The 20,532-nt window shown below is 43.0% G+C and overlaps 1 protein-coding gene across 2 annotated transcripts in view; it reads right to left on the bottom strand.

The window, feature by feature from the left end:
* The window catches only part of GDNF (glial cell derived neurotrophic factor), a 43,818-nt gene extending 30,667 nt beyond the window's left edge, over positions 1-13,151 (bottom strand). Inside the window, exon 1 of one of the 2 annotated variants that reach the window (XM_058170040.1) lies at positions 12,759-13,151. The gene's annotated coding sequence lies outside the window, so the exon portion shown is untranslated. The remainder of the gene's footprint in view (positions 1-12,758) is intronic. The other variant, XM_058170039.1, reaches the window with a different exon arrangement.
* Between the last annotated feature and the right edge of the window lie 7,381 nt (positions 13,152-20,532).

The raw sequence follows: 20,532 nt of genomic DNA, 5'->3' as shown, positions 1-20,532 counted from the left end.
AAATTTTCTAACCGCCCACTGGTACCACAGTAATGGTGATTTATAAAGTAAAGAAGTAACTTTACTTTATAAAATTTATAATTTGACAATTTGACAAAACCCCTACCGCCCACCATGAAAGTTGGAATGCCCACTAGTGGGCAGTAGGGACCAGATTGACTACCACTGAACTAGAGTAAAGATTGATTCATGAGTGCATTTGCCAGAGGTAATAGCACTAGTAATGGCACTTAGACTTATATACTGCTTCACAGTGTTTTACAGCCCTCTCTAAGCAGTTTCAGAGTCAGCATATTGTCCCCAACAATCTGAGTCCTCATTTTACTGACTCAGATGGAAGGCTGAATCAATCTTGAGCCTGGTGAGATTCGAACTGCCAAATTGCAAGCAGTCAGCAGAAGTAGCCTCCAGTACTGCATTCTAACCACTGTGCCACTGCAGCTCTGAGTTCAAGGCACAGTGGCTATGTTCACAAGACACATAGGAACCAGCCACAATGAAGTGTAGCTGTCATGAGAACCTAGATAGTGGTTACTTTATGGCTGAATGTGTTGTGTAAGTCCTAAAAATTGAGTTATGTAAACCCTGGGTCATGGGTATCTCTATAGCCCAGTCACATTCAGATCAGAATTATAGCCAACTAATTTCAAAGTATCCAAGGGTAATTGTAAATAATGTTATCTTATCCTTGTGTTGTCTGAGATCAAAAGACGAAAATTAACTTGAGGTTATTTCTCCCTTTTGGCCTCCAGTTCCAAGGGACTGAGAAAGGAGAGGCCCTGCACAAAGTCGTTGCTGCAGACACAATTTCCCCATCACTTTTAATCTCTAGCGCTTTTTACTTATTTATGATTTAGCATAAATATATCAAAGGCGCCTATCAAGAGTCTTACCTACACCCCTTCCATAATATGGAGCAGACACTAAGGAAGAGCTGCATTGACACATTTCAGCAATCAAATAAATTTGGACTGAAAAGTACCTATTTCCTTCCCCACGCCACAGCCTGCCAGCCTATAGTGTAGACTTATTGCTTTAAACCAGGGGTCTCCAATCTTTCAGACCTCAGGGACCACTAAATTCATAATTTTAAATCCCGCGGACCACTAATATGGCCTGCCTAATGACTGGTTGGGTGGGCGTGGCTAAGTGGTCATGTGACTGGGTGGGCATGGCCAACTTGATGTCACTCACACCGAGGGGCCCTTTGCTGGCCTCTACTCACCCCTCCCCTCCCAGCCACTCCTCGCCTCCCTGCCTGGGCCGCTTAGGGCCCCATCAGAAAGCAGTTGTTGGAGCTAAGCAGCCACCATAAGAAAGAGTTGGCAAAATAGCTCAATTCAAATTGGATCTGACCAAGAAGGAGGCTCAGCAGAAGCACCTCACTGAGGACTATGAGCATAGGCTTTCCAAGCAGAGGAAAGACCTGCGGGAGTGCAAGGCCAGGAACCGGTGCCTGGAGGCTCAGCAAGATGAGATGGTCATCCAGTTCCAGGCCATGATGCAGTCCCACTGGAACAAAGCCCTCTGGCTCTTTGCCACCAGTGGTGCTTCCCTCCAGCCTTCATCCAAAGCCCCACACCAGAAGGCTGAAGCAAACCCCAAGTCGGAATTTCTGCCCCCCTCCAACCTACACAAAAAGACCTTGAAGGGGGAGACTCTCTGCAGCAACACAAACATTCATTGCATGTATCCGTTCCAGGGGCCATAGTTTGAGGACTGATTTAGTGCAATATAAAAAATGCAAATAATTTTTCTGTGGACCACCAAAATTTTCTCGTGGACCATTAGTGGTCCACGGACCACTAGTTAGTGACCGCTGCTTTAAACAATCTCTAAGGTCCATTTGTCAAACTAAAAAGTTTCAACTTCACATGCAAATGAGGCAGGGGTGGTATTCACTTATCTTCGCTACCGGTTCGCAAATGTGAGCGCGCATGCACATAGCATCAAAAACAGGAAGTGATGACATCGGGGCGGGTGAGCGGAGCCTCCTGCAGCCGCCACTACCGGTTCCCCCGAACCGGATAAAACCAGGTGAATACCACCACTGAAGTGAGGGGATGATGCAGTTAGCACAATCTGAACTTGGACCTTCAGAGATACTATGCCCAAGAAATTGGCATTCAACTCCTCAATAAAGTAGGAAGGAAGGAGGGCTGCTTTGTTCACCTGTTCATTCATACCTTCCCTACACATCACATAAATAAGATTCTTGATGACCTATGTTCTGGGGATGTGCCTGAAGAAGCATGTGCTAACACTAAAGTAGGAAGGAGATGCTGTAACATACCCATATTACGAACATAAAGTGCTCCTCTTCTGTTTTGCAGACAAAATTTCTTCCATCTTATTTCAACCCTGGCAATAAGGGTTGAAATAAGGAGTGTGCATAAGTGCACCAACGTGCCGACCGTCCCTGTCCTACTGTCCCCATTTATTTGTATCCATTTCATGTATTCATAATCATGTTTATACTTATATCTGTTACCTTATACTTGCTTGACAAATAAAATAAAAAATAAATAAATAGAATATCGGTTCAGACAAAAAAATAATATTGACCTTCTCAAGTGGGTCTTCTCCAGGCTGGCCTGATTGTGGGGCATAAACCTTGACCACCAAACTCACAAGGATATCAATATGTTCTTCTTCTTTACTTCCTCTTTTAAGGTTTTGGATGTTGAGGGAATCAATATGTTACAAGCAAAAAAGCTAGAGAAGGATGAAAAGCAATTGAGAAGAGGCAGACCTGTTTCCTGGACTTCAGAAGACCAGGTTTTAATGAACTCAACCAGAAGGTGGTTCAGGTGTAATGGTTTCAAATATTTATTTTTTTAATTTTTTTTATTTATTTAGTTTGTCACACAGTATATATAAGCGTAAGCATAAAATACACAGTATATAAAAGCGTAAGCATGAAATAACTATATAATATATAAGCATATATATAAGTATGAGTATGTAATAACTATATTAATTGGATATAACGAAAGAAAATAATAGGACAGGAATGGTAGGCACTCTTGTGCTCTTATGCACGCCCCTTACAGACCTCTTAGGAATGGGGTGAGGTCAATAGTAGACAGTTTTTGGTTGAAGCTTTGGGGATTTTGGGAAGAGACCACAGAGTCAGGTAGTGTATTCCAAGCATTAACAACTCTGTTACTGAAGTCATATTTTCTGCAATCAAGATTGGAGCGGTTAACATTAAGCTTAAATCTATTGTGTGCTCATGTATTGTTGCAATTGAAGCTGAAGTAGTCTTTGACAGGAAAGACATTGTAATAGATGATTCTATGAGTTAAGCTCAAGTCATGCTGAAGACGGTTTAGTTCTAAATTTTCTAAAGCCAGGATTTCAAGACTGGTAGCATAAGGTATTTTGTGGTATTCAGAGGAGTGGAGAACTCTTCTTGTTAAATATTTCTGGACACATTCAATTGTACTGATGTCAGAAACATGAGGGTTCCCAGGAAATGTCTAGGCAAATAGGGTACACTTGGAAACAAGCCCCATGAGAGGAAAGAGCTAGAGAAATTTGAAGATACATAAATAAGACCTCCAAGGTCCCTTTTCAATTCTGTTATTCTATTATTCTGTTATGTTTGAAGTGAATGGAGCTGGTCCAGTGGTGGGTTGCCCCTGGTTCAGACCGGTTCTTGCGAACCGGTAGTAAAACCAGGGGGAAGCTCTGCCCACCGAACCTGACGTCATCAGGAAGCTTCTGCACATGCACAGAAGCTTCTGCACATGAGCGAAGCAAGTGCACATGCGCAATCCCGCTGCAAACTGGTAGTAAAGGTTAAGTAGAACCCACTCCTGAGCTGGCCATTGTTATGTTTTTGAGTAAATAAGAGAATTGCAATTTAGAAGACAGCTAGGTTTTTTAAAATTTCCAAGGCCAGAATGACGAAGCAACTAAATGACCAGAGAACTCCACTTTCAAAAAAAGGGAAAAAGGAGGATCCCAAAAATTACAGTTGTCAGGTTGTATGGGCCATCAACTTTGAACATATTACCAAACTGTGCCATTTAACATTTCTATCAATGACTTGAATGAGGGAGTGGAGAGGATACCAAACTGGGAGGAGCAGCAAATATTTTGGAAGAAAGAGATAAGATTAAAACAGATCTGGGAAGGCTTGAACGGTGGGTTGAAATGAACAGGATAGAATGTAATAATGAGAAAGGTTAAGTTCTGCATCGGGCAGGAAAAATGTAGGACAAGAAGGTGGAGACTTGGCTTGGCAAACACATGGGTAAGAGAACTGGTGTCCTTGTTAACGAGGGTGTCCTTGTTAACGAGAAGTTGAACGTGGTCAAACACGATGCATTTGGCAATTCTAGTTTGAGGGACATGAACAGAATCGTAGAGTTCAGCTCATAGGAAACAAGGAATTGTTTTCACCCAGGTCAGACCTCATTTGGTGTAAAGTACCAATTCTGAGCACCACACTAAAACAATGACAAGACCTGGAGCAAGTTGAGAGGAAAGCTATTAAGATGATGAAAAACAACCCTTTATGAGGCATTATTGTGAGGCTATAGGACACAATCATATTTGGACTAAGCAACTCTATGACTCAGCAAAGGAGGTTGGTTGGAAGAACATATTGAAAATTATGACCTACTCAGAAATAGGGTAATATATGTTGCTTGAAACCTGTGCTACTGTGCTAATTCTATTGTGAGTGCTTCTAGCAACCAGAAATGGGACTGTCTGCTTGTTCCATAAAGCCATCGGGAGAGGACGGAAGACTTGAGTCTCCTATTGCACCTGAAGACAGCAATGGAATTACAAAGTATGCTTTAAAACAAATCTCTGCCACTCCATATCTTTCTACTTCTCAATACCCTCCAGCTTATTTGATCTAATAGCAGAGTTTGCCTTTCTTCTGTCAAAGGATGTAAAGGTACATTTCAGACTAGCAGCCCCGAGAGACCTTGCACTGGAATCAAACTGACAATGTCTAGGCAACATGGAGGCCCCTTGTCTATTTCTTTCCTGGCACCTAGCCTTAGACTTTGCCTTGAGTTTTTGTTTCACTGCCAGCCAAGTGAAACAGACATGGGATTTTTCAGTACAATAAATCATTTCCATGTTGATAGAAGGTTAGAAAAAACATTTGCTTCTCTCTTGTGCTATTTGTGATGACTGTCACTGTTAGAGAGGAATAGAAAACGGAAAGAATGCTGAATACATCCTAAGTAAATCAAAGATTGCATACAAATAATTTTAGAACTATTTAGTTCTACAAGTTGAGAAATCTCAAGCACGTCCTTGAGGAAAATTGGGTCTTGCTTCTGCTAGTTTAGCTTAAAACAAGGATGGGAAACAAATATTATTACAAATATTGATGACCAGAAGTCTGGAGAACCCCAATCTGCATGGTTAATAGTAAAGTTACTACTTTACTACTAAAGTCAGTAATAAATCATGTGAAGTGTTAATACCACTTTATAATGCCTTGGTAAGGCCACACTTGGAATATTGCATCCAGTTTTGGTCGCCACGATGTAAAAAAGATGCTGAGACTCTAGAAAGAGTGCAGAGAAGAGCAACAAAGATGATTAGGGGACTGGAGGCTAAAACATATGAAGAACGGTTGCAGGAACTGGGTATGTCTAGTTTAATGAAAAGAAGGATTAGGGGAGACATGATAGCAGTGTTCCAATATCTCAGGGTTGCCACAAAGAAGAGGGAGTCAAACTATTCTTCAAAGCAAGGTTGACTTAGCCTTCCATCCTTTATAAGGTAGGTAAAATGAGGACCCAGATTGTTGGGGGGGCAATAAGTTGACTTTGTAAATATACAAATAGAATGAGACTATTGCCTTACACACTGTAAGCCGCCCTGAGTCTTCGGAGAAGGGCGGGATATAAATGTAAATAAATAAATAAAAAAGCACCTGAGGGTAGAACAGAAGCGATGGGTGGAAACTAATCAAGGAGAGAAGCAACTTAGAACTAAGGAGAAATTTCCTGACAGTTAGAACAATTAATAAGTGGAAGGACTTGCATGCAGAAATTGTGAATGCTCCAACACTGGAAAAAATTAAGAAAATGTTGGATAATCATTTGTTTGAAATGGTGTAGGGTTTCCTGCCTGGGCAGGGGGTTGGACTAGAAGGCCTCCAAGGTCCCTTCCAACCCTGTTGTTGTTGTTGTTGTTGTTGTTGTTATTGTTGTTAAGTTACTGAATGGTTAGTAGTAAAAAATGCTGGGAGTTGTAGTTCATAAATATTTACAGGTTGCCCATCAAATTAATTTCCATTCTTGTTACAGATCTTTGTCATATCTTCAGAGGCAGAATCTCAGGAAGGCAATAGTATTTTGTCCTCAAAAAGACAGGAGATTTGGCCAGGCCATAATCTAGATATGTCCTGAAAGATCCCAGAATATCAAATTATTCATATTTTTGCAGAACTCAGTCAAGGATAAGGAACTACCTTAGAGTGTGATTTTGGTTTTCAGAGAGAGAGAGAGAGCCATATTTGTCTGCTGTAGGAAAAAAAATATGTGATTCTTTAAAGACTAACAAATTCATGATGACCTAAGCTTTAATATATTACAGACCACTTTATCAGACATTGACAAAAAATGGTAAAAATTATAACAAAATGTACCTTGTCTTTAAGATTAATAAGCCTCTTCACCATTTTTTTTTGCTTTTAGTATCATTTTATTAGATATAAATTTTAAAAGCAGATATAAATTGATCTATTTTTACTTCCACTTTTCAAAGTTGCTCTGTGCTAGGGAAGGCTTCTCTGTCCTACAAGTGCAGTTTATCTAGTTAATATATTTGTGTTCTAATTTCCCTCTGCAATCTCAAGTGAGCTTTTTCCAAGGAAACCAAATTCTGAGTCTGTGTCCAGAAACATTTCACTGTTCAGTCCTGGAATGCACACCATAACAACTTACTACAAACAGATAGCTTTCTGATAACTCATGCTTCTTCTGCTGCTTTCTCTGCCTTCCCTTCACAGAGCTGCATTTTCTAACCTTATTTCAGTGAATTAATCACGTTATTCTAATAAGATTCCTTCTCCAAAGATGGTGGTGGTGAGGGAACTGTAAACCAAAGTGTAGCTCCATTCATTAGAGGCTCTAATATAGGGGGTCTTCAACCTTGGTCACTTTAAGACTTGTGGACTTCAACTCCCAGAGTTCCTCAGCCAGCTTTGCTGGCTGAGGGACTCTGGGAGTTGAAGTCCACAAGTCTTAAAGTGACCAAGGTTGGAGACCCCTGCTCTAATAGACTAGAATTGATCTATAGAAGAATCAAAACAAGTCATTTAGACTTTGGGGCGTGTGTAATCTTCTTCCATGGGTCAGGTGAACCGAATGTGCAGTGATAAATAAAGTTCCTTTATTCTGAGTCACAATTTGGACCATTAAATCCAGTCCATTCTACTTGGGTTGGCCAAGAATTTACCAGGGCTGCTAGTAAAGGTTGTTCTTGTACTTTAACAGATTAACAGAGTTGGAAGGGACCTTATAGGCCATCTAGTCCAACCCCCCACCGCTGCCCAAGCAGGAGACCCTACACCATTTCTGACAAATGGCAGTCCAATCTTTTCTTGAAAGTCTCAAATGATGAAGCTCCCACAACTTGTGAAGGCAAGCTGTTCCATTGGTTGATTGTTCTCACTGTCAGAAAGGTCCTCCTCATTTCTAGGTTGAATCTCTCCTTGGTCAGTTTCCATCCATTATTCCTTGTCTGGCCTTCAGGTGCTTTGGAAAATAGCTTGCCCCCCCCATCTCTATGGCAGCCCTCCAAATATTGGAACACTACTATCATGTCTCCCCTGGTCCTTCTCTTCACTAGACTAGCCATGCCCAGTTCATGTAACCGTTCTTCATATGTTTTAGTCTCCAGCCCCCTAATCATCCTGGTTGCTCTCCTCTGCACTTCTTCTAGAGTCTCAACATCTTTTTTATAGTGTGGTGACCAAAACTGGATGCAGTACTCTAGGTGTGGTCTTACTAAGGCTTTATAAAGTGGTATTAGTATATAGTGACCAGACGTCCAGCTTTTGGTGGGACAGTCCCACTTTTTAATAATTTGTCCCGCGTCCCGCGGCAATTCCAGAAAGTCCCGATTTTTTTTTGTTTCACTCCCATTCTGAAAATGGGAGGCGACAACGCAAGAGGAGGAGGCGGAGAAGGGGGAGTGGCGGAAAAGGGAGCGCGAGAGGGAGGAGAGACGCCACTTGACTTCACCCGAGAGGAAGAGCCGAGCCGAGAGGAGAGCTGAGGAGAGCCGAGCCTGCCTGGAAGAGCTGAGAGGAGAGCCGAGCCTGCCTGGAAGAGCGAAGAAGCAGCAGCCGCTCCTCCTCCTTCAGGCAGGTGGCAAGACTCAGCGCATATGCGCAGCGGGCCACCCCCCGGTCAATGGTGTCTCGCTTTGCCATCGCTGAAATCTGGTCACTTTATATTAGTACCTCACTTGATCTTGATTGTATCCCTCTGTTAATGCAATTTAGAATTGCATTGGCTTTTTTGGCTTTTTAAAAAAAAGCTAAAAATCCAAAGTACGTTTATGAACATCTTGTTTCCCACCAAACAACCCCTATCATGCAGTGTCTAAACTTCTACTTGGACTGAGGTGTCAGTTGTTTTGATCCACTATCCTATTTTCCCTGTACTGTGTTCAGGATCCAGAGAAGGGGAAGACCAAATTTCAGTCGTTCTCAAATAATTCACATGGGAACTTTTCACTGAAAACAAAATTATTTGAGAATAAATAGTTTGGATGCAGTGAAATGGGCCTTCCAGTGCCAGTAGACATTCAGCAGGAGTTCCAAGTTTTCTTCCTTTGTAGGAAAAAAATGGAACAAGTGGTGGGGAAGGATGGGATCAGTAACAAACAAAACATCTTTCTTAGAACCCCATACTAAATGCCATGAATAAAGCAGTGTTAATATACGGCACCTACAAGTTTGCCAATAAATTCTCCCAGCACTATTAAACCATCAATTTGGACTTCATTTATCTTGATTTCTATTGTGCCCCTACTTGGATCCTGAAAACCAGATCCGGAGAGCAATTAAATTATGCCACGTCTCTTATTTGGCTGATGGATCAACATCTTTGATTAATTGTGTCCATTTTTTTTAGGAATTTGAACTAGTTCAGTCTTCCCCAACCCATTTGAGGACACCAGGCTGGGAAAGGCTGAGATACTGATATGTGTAAAAAAATGCTGTTTGAAACTACCACTAGAGGGTAGTAGAAACCAATTGCTTCTTCCAGTCACTGCACTCAGCTCCTCCCCTTTGTAAATACACAGAACCCGTTAGTTTGGGATGGATCATGGGTATGTTAACCTATATAGAACTTTAGAAAAGACAACTTCATATTGCTATGGATACTATCTTTCAAAGCCTAACCCAAGTATCGCAAAATGGTTTAGCAGGGAGAGGGAAGTGTTTCCCTCGGTACCCGTTTCTGAATGTGTAAAATTCAAGCTGTCCAGATGTTCTTCCCAATGGAGGAATCCCGCTTATGTTGCAATATCCACCAGATACTTTAGAAGCACCTTAAATATATTTAAGGTGGCGCAGTGGTTAGAACGTAGTACTGCAGGCTAATTCTGCCGACTGTCAGCAGTTCGATTTTCACTGGCTCAGTGAGGTTGGCTCGGCCTTCCATCCTTCTGAGTTTGGTAAAATGAGGACCCAGATTGTTGGGGGCAACATGCTCACTCTGAAACCACTTAGAGAGGACTGTAAAGCACTGTGAAGTAGTATATAAGTCTATAGCTATTGCTGCTCAAGCATTTTAACTCATCTGACAAGAAAGGTTCAGATTTAATTTACTACGGTATTAATCTTTGCTGCTGAAATTAATGGGAAAGTTGAGTGCCTGATAAAATGATAGATCTGTGGATCTCTTCTTTCCTGAATCTTAAAATACCCCAAGATATGGTAATAGTTTTCACATGACATACTGAGTCACAGATTAAATCATCCCACCACAGCCTTGAATCATGGGGCAAACCCAGCCCAGGTACTCTTAGGTCCTAAGGCTCATGAGAACCCAGAAAATCATGTTTATTCTCTAAATCACAGCTTAGTTAACCATGGTTTAACTTGTCATGGGAACCCAACATCGAAGTATCTCTTTTTTTAAGTCAGTGCAAAGTCCCTTAAAGGGTATATATTTTGGAAAAGGACTGGCTCAACTTATCATCCAATACTGGAGACTGCTACCCTGCCCGATGATTTACACAAAGCTGCTCTGAGATATGCTAACTTCCTATGAAACTTTTTATTATAGACATAGACATAACATAACAGGGTTGGAAGGGACTAATGGTGATCCACTAGGTGGATCCTTCTCACAGTCACAGTTGAACCAGGTACTACCTGTTCTATATGTCTATGGAGATTCTCAGCCATCCAGGTCATGGTTGTCCCAAAGGTGCTTTTTCAAGAGGCAACTGGACTTTCTGGTTTCTCTTTGAAGACGTTTAGCTTCTCATCCAAGAAGCTTCTTCAGATGGATGAGAAGCTAAACGTTTTCAAAGAAAAACCAGAGAGTCCAGTTGCCTCTTGAAAAAGCACCTTTGGGACTACCTGTTCTATATCTTTGCATTGGGTTCTTCGTGATAATGCCATGCAGAGGCCAGGCTTTCAAGTATGCACACATACTTATTACATACATACATACATACATACATACATACACATACACCATATTCCTCCCTTTGACTAGTCTCTGGGAGGCCCAGCCAAAGTATCTCTCTGCGTACTTGGATCTGATTACCTTTTCTATGCAACAGAGCATATTTGGGCTGGGATTTCCAAGAGACTGAATAAAGGCAGTGATGGCATACAGGAATGTCTTACTGTTTTCTGCAAATGGAGGGGAAAGGAGATCAAGGCATTTTGGGGGAATCGGTGTACTCAGAGAAAGGAGATATTTAGATTCTTCTCCTGAATGGTTTTGGCTTTTGCTTGGCACAGAGGATTACCATTAATGTCTATCTGCTTGGCCATGCCTCAATCTTGGCAACTTTAAGATGTGTAGAACTTCAATTACCAGAATTCCCCAGCCAACCTTGGCTTCTGGGAGTTGAAGTCCACACATCTTAAAGTTTCCAAGGTTGAAAAATACTTTTAGGCATTCTTCTTTCTCCTCCCTAGCTCTGTTGGGCTCTCTGAAAAAGAGGGAAGGAAAGAGAAGATCAAGAGGAAAAGTCAGGCGGGCTAGAAACTGTTGATGCTACTTCAGTGAAAGCTTTCAATACTAAGCCTTTTTGACAGCAGTATCAAAAAGACTGTATATTGTCTCTTCACCCCTTACCTGATCAGGATCTTGAAACCCACAAGCAAGTTTATTGCTGACCCTTAACGCACATTTTTTTTCCAAAGCTTAATTTTGCAGGGGAAAAAAAAACAGGCAAACTGGGCTCAGTCATGGCCCAATATTTCTTCTCCCCAAATCAGAAACTAAGGCTAAGAAACAAACTACACACATGTTCCAGATCACAGCCTTCATGAAAGAATTTGGCAGAACAAAAAAAAGGGAAGCTTTGATGCTCCACTTATTTGGGAGAAAAAACTCTGAACGAACCAGTGTTGGTTCTGAGTAGACAGGCACGAATGTAATTAATGCATCAATCCATAAACTGATAGCTCTCCACGCAAACTCTCCAAAACATGGAGCTGAAACACCACATTGGGGGAGACAACGGTTCAAAGTCCCAAGAAATTCATTGGGTGGTTTAGAACCAGTAACCCATTACCCTCAGTTTTATCTACTTTGCAGGACTGACCCGAAAATAAAAGCAGAAGAGGGACAATCTCAAATAAGAGGGACAGAAATGTGACACGTATGTACCCACCCTTACAGGAATTGATTCTTGGGATTTAAGGCAGAGAGCCAGCCAGTAAACCATTCCAGGCATTGGAGAAAAAAGAAAAAAAGAAAGAAAGCAAAAGGGAGGTAAAGTAATCTAGCTACGGTAATCTGGATCAGCGAAGTGATTCTGTTGTATTAAGAAGTTTACACTCCGAATTTAAAGTAAGGGTTGTGCTTGGCCATGCTGCCCATGCTGGAGAGGAACAAACAGAAGGAGGGGCAGACCCCACCGCTGGGGAGAGTCCATTGGAGGATAGCAACCCCCTGTATTTCTCAATCCCTTGATCCTAGATTAACCATCTTTCTAAATTGCACCCCCCCCCTCCCAAGTCTTTGGGATTCCTGGGGCTCCCAAGCATTCCTTCCAGGAGAGAAGTTAATAAAACAAAACAAAAACTTTGGGTTGTAATATTCCTGCGCTTCTTACTCTGGTTTGTGTGTATGTGTGTGTGTTTTACGTTCCTCCCTGACTATCCAAGGCAGAAACCTCCAGGGATCTCCTCCCACCGCAAAGCCAGGCGGGCGAAGCGTTGCTTTCTTTAATAAAGTAATGGTGGATCCCAAAACGGAATAGTTGCGGGAAGAAAAGAAAATCAGCCAAGATCGAATAGATAAGATGCACGCTCAGCTCTGCAAATAATACTTTTGTACGTGGATAGAAGAGGATAGAAAAGATAATTCGGGGGACCCAGAGAGAGAAAGAGAGGGAGGGAGGGAGGGAGAGAGATCCTTCGCACTTAGTTCCCAAATTCTGCCCTAGGAGCAAATCCCAAACGCCACCCCCTCCCCAACTCGCAGCGCAACCTGTCCAAAACCTTCCCGGGGCTCGAGCCTGGGTGGGGGGCTGCTTGGCCAGCCGGCCGGCCGACTTCTCTTCCTCCTTACCTTTGAGCTGGTCGTCTTCCCAGGCCCCGGGGTGACATGAACGCCAGAATTGCCCGCTCTCCAGCTCCGAGAGATGCGAAAGGAGCCCCCGGGCGCCGCGATATCCTCCAAGTGGGTGGGCGCGCGGGGGTTGGGGGGGCTGGTTGGGTGGGTGGGAGGGCGAGGTTGCCTTCGGCTGACTCGGCGCTGGCGATCCAGGCGGGGGAGGGAGCTTCTGCTGCGGCTCCGCGCCCTCCCCCCGCAGGTGCAGCCGGGGACTCCCTCCTTCCCCGGGGGGTGCTCCGAGCGAGCGAGCGAGCAAGCCGGGGTTTCGCGCACTTTCCAAGCTCAGGACAGACGGTGCGAGGAGCCTGCCTGGCCGCGCCGGGCGCCGCCTGACAGGAAGGGCTGGCTCGGGATCCTACCGTTGCCAAGGCGCTGGTTGGAAAGCGGAGAGAGACACCCCATCAACAGCGGCGGGGAGTCCCGTGAAGACATCAGGGGGGGCTTGCGACGCCAGCTGGTCCAGGGAGAAGCAGGCGGCGGCGGCGGCGGAGGAGGAGGAAGCTACGGGGAGCCCCGGAGAAAGCGAGGCGGGCCGGCGGGAAGGGGATCCAGCCAAGGCGGGGGTCTTCGGTGGTGGTGGTGGAGAAGGAGCGGGGCTGCGACGGCCAGCGGACGCCCGAGATAGATCCACGTGGGACGCCGTGTCCTTTCCAAGGGCCGATCAACGGCGGCTCTTGCAAATCCACCGCGGTGGCGAAAGCGCTTCTGGCTGTTTCTTCCTCGCCCAGGTAACTCGGTAAAATCCGCAGGAAATCAAAGAGGACGGGGTGAGAAAGCGAGGGAGAGAAAGAAAGAAAAGGAGAAAGGAAAGAAGGAAGGAAGAAAGGAAGGAAAGCGATCGATCTCCTGCCTCGGGAGGTGTAGCTCAGCGTTTACACCAGGGGGCAGAGGTGGGCGCTCCAGCCGTCGGAAAACACACGCCTGGCCGGTCTCTTTGCCAGGGAAAAGTGAGACTGGAGATGCCTTTATAGGGGCTCGAGGTCGGTGACGTTCTCGCAACGGCGCCTCTGATTCGCCTAAAAACACACACACACACACACACACACACACACACAGTGAGACAGACAGACAGACAGACTGACACACACACACAGATAGACAGACAGACAGACGCACAGAGGAGTGCGTACAGACATACTAGCTGGACTTGTCTTTCCTCCTCCTCCCCCTCCTTCTCTCTCTCTCTCTCTGTGTTTTTCTCCCTCTCTTTCTCCCTCTCTCCCTCCCTCCCTCCCCCCCTCCCACACACAACCATCAAACAACGCTAGAAGCTCCAGCAAATATCTCTCGGCTGAAGTCAGCGGCTCGACATATCGGGTATTATTATTACACGGCAAAGCAACGGAGAAGCCTTCTGAAGTTGGCCCGGCATCTTAACCTTACATTTTCTTGCCGAGGTAACCTAAAACCAGGCTTTGGTGGAAGCCGCCCGCTGCCCCCCAATTCCAAAGCGCTGGCATCACTAAGCGCTAAAAGGACCGGCCGACGGGAGGCTGGAGCCCAGCTGCGCTCGCTCTCGGCCGCCTTTCCCACCGACAGGCAGGTGAAACGTCCAAGCGCAGGTAAAGCGGGGAGGCTGTGGAGGGAGGCGCTCCTTTCTTCGAAGCCCCGCCCACAGAGCCCCGCCTCCCAGTCTCAGGTGTAGAAACCTCTGGACCTGCTGAAGCAGCCAAAGGAGGAAGGTGAGGAGAGGAACTCCAGCCAGCCAGGAGTTTTAGAAGCATCTTCAGATGTCTTTGGCACAACTGAGTTTGAGAAAGGCAGCAACATTGAAATGATATCAACGGACTTTAACTGACGTTCATCTCTGGCAACAGAAGCAACAAACTTGCTGGACACGGTTGAGCCTGATGTGGTGGCCAAGCTGGTGGGGCTATTTCATGGTTCGGCGCATTGGGGAAACTCAGCCACAGATTTGTAAAGTCCAGCCGAAAATAGGTTTTGTGAAAACTTTAAGCAATTCCTGCTTTTAACTGAAAGATGACCAAGAAGGACAAGAGATACAATTCAGAAGCCTGCAGTCATTTCTAACATTCACCTTTAAAACTGCATTGCTGGACTTTCATAAATGTTATGAACTGTGAAGACTGTATAAATTAAGTTCTGTAGCACAAACATTAGTTCAGAATAATTAGGTTGATCTGGATAGGTTTGCTCTCACCATTTGTACTTATTTTCCTTGTTGTTCAACATACTATCATACTAGTACTGCTGTGACACCACAAAGACAACCTTCCTATATGATAAGAAATGGAAAACTGGAAACTAATGTAAGTTGACTTATTTATGAATACATACAGTATGTATCCTGCTGTCCTAACAGTTTTGGGTAGCTTATATATTCTTTGTAAGCTATCCAAAGCTGTTAGGATAGCTTTGAATAGCTTACAGAGAATATATCTATATCTATATATGTCTCCATGGGTGCATGTAGTATGTAAAATACATTTTAAAAACCATTTAAATTTTGGAAATATTAAAATTAAGCATGAAACCATCTAAAACATTTAAGCTCCTTTCTAAAATGTAGTGAGGAAGAAGCCAGTCTCAACTGCAGTGGCAAATACTTGAGTATGGTCTCTCCATAGATAGAATAGAATTTCCTGCTGATATTTAAAGTACTAGAGGTAGCTGTCCCATTAAGGACCTAAAAGGACAGGCAGATAATACAGGAGTAAGTTGGTAACTTTGGCAATAGATCTTTTGACTAAGCTCAGATTTTATAAGAGACAGCAAGCTAATGGAAGGCAGTGTAAATACAATTTATAATGTAAAGTATATATTATATAACACATGTATAATTTATAGGGTTCTTTCCCCTAATTAGCATAGCTGGATTTTAGACCTGCATGTTTGCAATCTCTCCTACCTTCTATGTATTCTAATAATAGAAGGGAACGTAAAACATAATTCAACATGAACAATGCCGCTTAATGATATGGCAATATTTTAAGTGTTTAAAATCTTTCATTTTTTTTCAATAAGTCTTAGAACAATTTATTTAGGAAGCAATGTAAGGATTTCTATGTGAGTGTGGATAAAATTGGGTGGATGAAAATTCCAGTGGGATTGCATGGGTTTTGGAATTGGGACAAATATTGATGGCCTGGAAACTGGAGACAGTAGTAGAGGCCGAATCAGAATGATATCTGACTAGATAAACCTGTCATCAGTCTAAAACTAGATGGATCAGAGGTAGGTTTAGGATATAATGTTGAACCCTGGCAAATCATGGGCTAATAATACAATATTTTCACATAAGAAAGGCATGGGAATGTGAGATTTTCCAGGTATTTCCAAACTACAGCCCTCAACATTCCTTTCAATTGGCTATTCTGACTGAAAACTCAAGGAATTTTAATTCAGGGACATTTGTAAAGCCATACACATCCTACCAGTATTTCTAGACAGTAGTTGTAGTCTAGAGCTCATAATGCGTACTATGACCAAAAAAACAAAAAACAAAATCAGTTTTGTGCGTCTCCTATTTGAACATTAGGGATTTTAAAACAAATGTCTGCCCTATTCACTTTTGTGGGAAGAGAACAATTTTGGGGGGATTGGCCCCAAATAAAAATAGCAAAATAGGTTCACAGATGGGGAAACCAGGAATTTTTGTCTACACTTTTCTGCTTAAGTTCAGATTCTTCTTTCATTTAGGTGACTATATTAATTAAGGGATTTGATGTATTCCTCAAGCTTACCAGAGGTAGCTCAACAAAATGTGTAAATCTTTAAATGTTTCCTATTCATTGCTACGAGTTCCAAATATATTTTCCGAAAGAAGCAGAACAACTTAAAACCTTCTCACTCACATGTTGCAAAACTCCCAGTGACCTCAAGATGGCAGCAAAGAATTTACTTTTAAACAAGTTGCTATCTAAAGTCACTGGGATTCTTCCAGGCCAGATATGCTAGCCCTATTAAATTGCTTTAATAGCATAGAACTATGTCAGAATAGGACAGAAGTCAAAGGTGCTTTTTTTCTTCAAAAGACAACTGGATTGTTTTTCTTTTTTCCTTGAGGAGAAGAAGAAAATGTTTCGCTTCTCATCCAAGAAGCTTCATTAGTTCTGATGGTGGGGAGATGGAAGGATAAGTTCTGATAGGATGGGGTGGGGTTGGGGGAGAATGGAAGGATTGTATTTCTTTGCCGTCATCTGGTCATTAGCACTCTCAGAACTGTTGAAGCCATTTTGGGGGTTTATCTGTGCCCTCAGGGCAATGGTGGGTTTCAATTTTTTTTACTATGGGTTCTGTGGGCGTGGCTTGGTGGGCGTGGCATGGCATGGCTTGGTGGGCGTGACTTGGTGGGCATGGCAGGGGAAGGTTACTGCAAAATCCCCATCTCCTCCTGATCAGCTGGGACTTGGGAGGCAGAGAATAGATGGGGATTGGGCCAGTCAGCATTTTTACTACCGGTTCTCCGAACTACTCAAAATTTCCGCTACTGGTTCTCCAGAAATGGTCAGAACCTGCTGAAAGCCACCTCTGCCTCAGGGTCACCTGAATCAGGGTGTAATTGTGGAATCTTATTGGATCGGCTGCAAGGGCTACTTTGTAAACTGGAGATAAGTGACGTCTTATTCCGCCCCCTCCGTTGAGGGAGGGGTGTTCAGTTTTAACACAGATAGAATTTTTTTATCCCTCTTTCAAACCAATGGTTCTCTCTATCCCAGGGGTCTTCAACCTTGGTCCCTTTAAGACTTGTGGACTTCAACTCCCAGAGTCCCTCAGCCAGCAAAGCTGGCTGAGGAACTCTGGGAGTTGAAGTCTACAAGTCTTAAAGGGACCAAGGTTGGAGACCCCTGCTCTATCCAAAACATGAATTAGTAAAGGACAGAAATATATACTTACTTAATGAACTATGGTTACACAAACAATTTATGTGAAGTGTTGTGCTGTGTTGTACTTGTATACTTCAAGCTCAGTCCTCCCACAACTGTTTAAACTTAGTGCACTGAATTATTTTCACTCATTTACAGTATCAGAATGCCTGTTCTAGCCAAATACTTCAAGAATGTCTTATTAAAGAAATGTTTTCAAGGGCTAATTGGATGTAATTGTGCATGGTTGCCACATGTTGCTACTGGGTTCATTTACAAGTGGCTTGGCAACATCAATGCCTTTTTCATCAATACAAATCTCCCTGGGAGTTCAGCATAAATGTTCGTGGTAATCTCCAAATATCTCGCCATCTTCCCACAGGATAGCTGTTAAGGTTGCGCTGGTTTACAGACATTTGGATAATATATTCTTTACTTGACAGCGATCACAAAGAGAGTACAATTTCAAGGGAGGGCAATAGAGAGGGGCATCTGCAGAATGGGTCAAAAAAACCCAACATAACATAACATAACATAACATAACATAACATAACATAACATAACATAACATAACATAACATAACATAACATAACATAATATAACAACAGAGTTGGAAGGGACCTTGGAGGTCTTCTAGTTCAACCCCCTGCCGAGATAGGAAACCCTACACCATTTCAGACAAATGGCTATCCAACATTTTCTTAAAAATTTCCAGTGTTGGAGCATTCACAACTTCTGCAGGCAAGTCGTTCCACTTATTAATTGTTCTAACTGTCAGGAAATTTATCCTTAGTTCTAAGTTGCTTCTTTCCTTGATCAGTTTCCACCCATTGCTTCTTGTTCTGCCCTCAGGTACTTTGGAGAACAGCCCGACTCCCTCTTCTTTGTGGTAACCCCTGAGATATTGGAACACTGCTATCATGTCTCCCCTAGTCCTTCTTTTCATTCTTTCCAACAAGATGGCATCTTCCCCTGCATGATCAAATCTCTGGCTATTTTTATGTACATGAAAGCAACGTAAACCTGCCAAATTATGGTTTGCTTAACCACTGTTCATTGAGCTGAAGAAGCTTCTTGGATGAGAAGTGAAAAGTCTTCAGAGAAAAACCAGAAAGTCCAGTTGCCTCTTGAAAAAACAACTTTGGGACAACCATGATCTGGATGACTGAGAATCTCCATGGACATGCTCCATAGACATAATTGACTGTTTTTGACACACACAATTGACATTGACTGTTTTTGATACACACACACCCTTTGCAGATGTCCCTGACCATTATGGATAGTTCTTATGCTATTTCATCGGAATGTGACTTGGGTAAGTAAAATGTCACTTATAGGAGGCTGATCAAAAGTGTGTATCAATCAAGTCAGTCTGAACAGAGTAGTTGTGTTTGTCCAAGTCACTTCCTTGAATACAACTAGTTCTTGACTTATGACCACACTTGGGACCAGAATTTCCTACACTATGTCCACCTTTCTGTCAGAACTTTTAGTGGTTAGTACAGCACTTTCTCTGCTGGCTTCAACGTCCCTGTGAAATGGAGGACAGGTGATAGTTTCAAAACCATTCACAAGCAATCGTTGACTGAAATGGACCTGATTCGGGTTTTCCTAATCCTGGACCAGGGACATCATCTACAGCAGTGGTAGTCAACCTGGTACCTACTGCCCACTAGTGGGCGTTCCAGCTTTCATGGTGGGTGGTAGGAGTTTTATCCGATACTGAAGCACTTTCCTTTTTTTTTTATTTAATTGACTTTTAAAAAAAAATTCATAGCATTATTTAAAAACATTTTCATTAGGTTTTCATAAAATTCCCCATGACAATTTAAATTTCTGAAAATATACTATTTGAATCCCCGGTGTATAAGTTTAGTTCACGTTACGTAAGTGAAACTAAATGGTGCTATAGTGCAACCGCAAACAAACGAGCCTCATCCCAGAGTAGCTTGTGCATCTCCCCCCACACCACCCAGCTGTAACAGACAAGCAGAGCTGGTAGCCGGTGCCCCCCCCCAACCCAATCCACAATGCGCGAGGCATGCGCAGATGACGATACATGGCACATTACTGTGGAACCGGAGGGCGGTTAGAAAATTTTACTACTAACAGAGATACAAAAATGGATGGTAGGTATAAAAAGGTTGACTATCCTTGATCTACAGGAACACCTAATCGCTCGCTCTGCTGAACATCTAATTCCCACAGTACTGTCTTATGTCTAAGAATAGTTACCTATACAGTAGGGCTGTATTAATATTATCCTCCTCTTCTTTTCTACAACTTTCTCTTCCTGGTATCATTGTTATGATATTACTCAGTTGTTTTGCATGTACACTGAGAGCTTATGCGCTGGAGACAAATTCCTTGTGTATCTAATCATATTTAGCCAAATAAAGCCTATTCTGTTCTGTTCTGTTCCATTCCGTTCTGTTCCGTTCCATTCCGTTCTATTCCGTCCCATCCCATCCCATCCCATCCCATCCCATCCCATCCCATCCCATCCCATCCCATCCCATCCCATCCCATCCCATCTGCAGGAGAATATTTGATGCCCCTTCTTGGTGTGGCAATAACAATTTGGTAATAATGAGGCTTTTAAGTTTTAATGTTTTTCAGGGTACATTATCCCAAAGAGAGCCAGATAACAGAGCAGACATTGGTTTCTCTCTTTTTCTTTGGTGGGATTCCTACTTCTTGCCAGGAGTTTAAATGTTTGCACTTTGTGGCAAAATGCCTTATATGAATGCGGGGAAGATGCAAATGATGTCATGGTCATTGCGATATTATCCTGTAAGTGAGGCACATTACATATGTGCAATATTTGCAGCATATGAGTATGACCTACCTGCTGCAAACTCTATATAATTTGTGTCATTAGTGTGATGATTTTTGACGG

The sequence above is a fragment of the Ahaetulla prasina genome, chromosome 2 (genome assembly GCF_028640845.1).
Source record: "Ahaetulla prasina isolate Xishuangbanna chromosome 2, ASM2864084v1, whole genome shotgun sequence".
NCBI lineage: Eukaryota > Metazoa > Chordata > Lepidosauria > Squamata > Colubridae > Ahaetulla > Ahaetulla prasina.
This window is presented reverse-complemented; position numbering and strand designations above follow the sequence as displayed.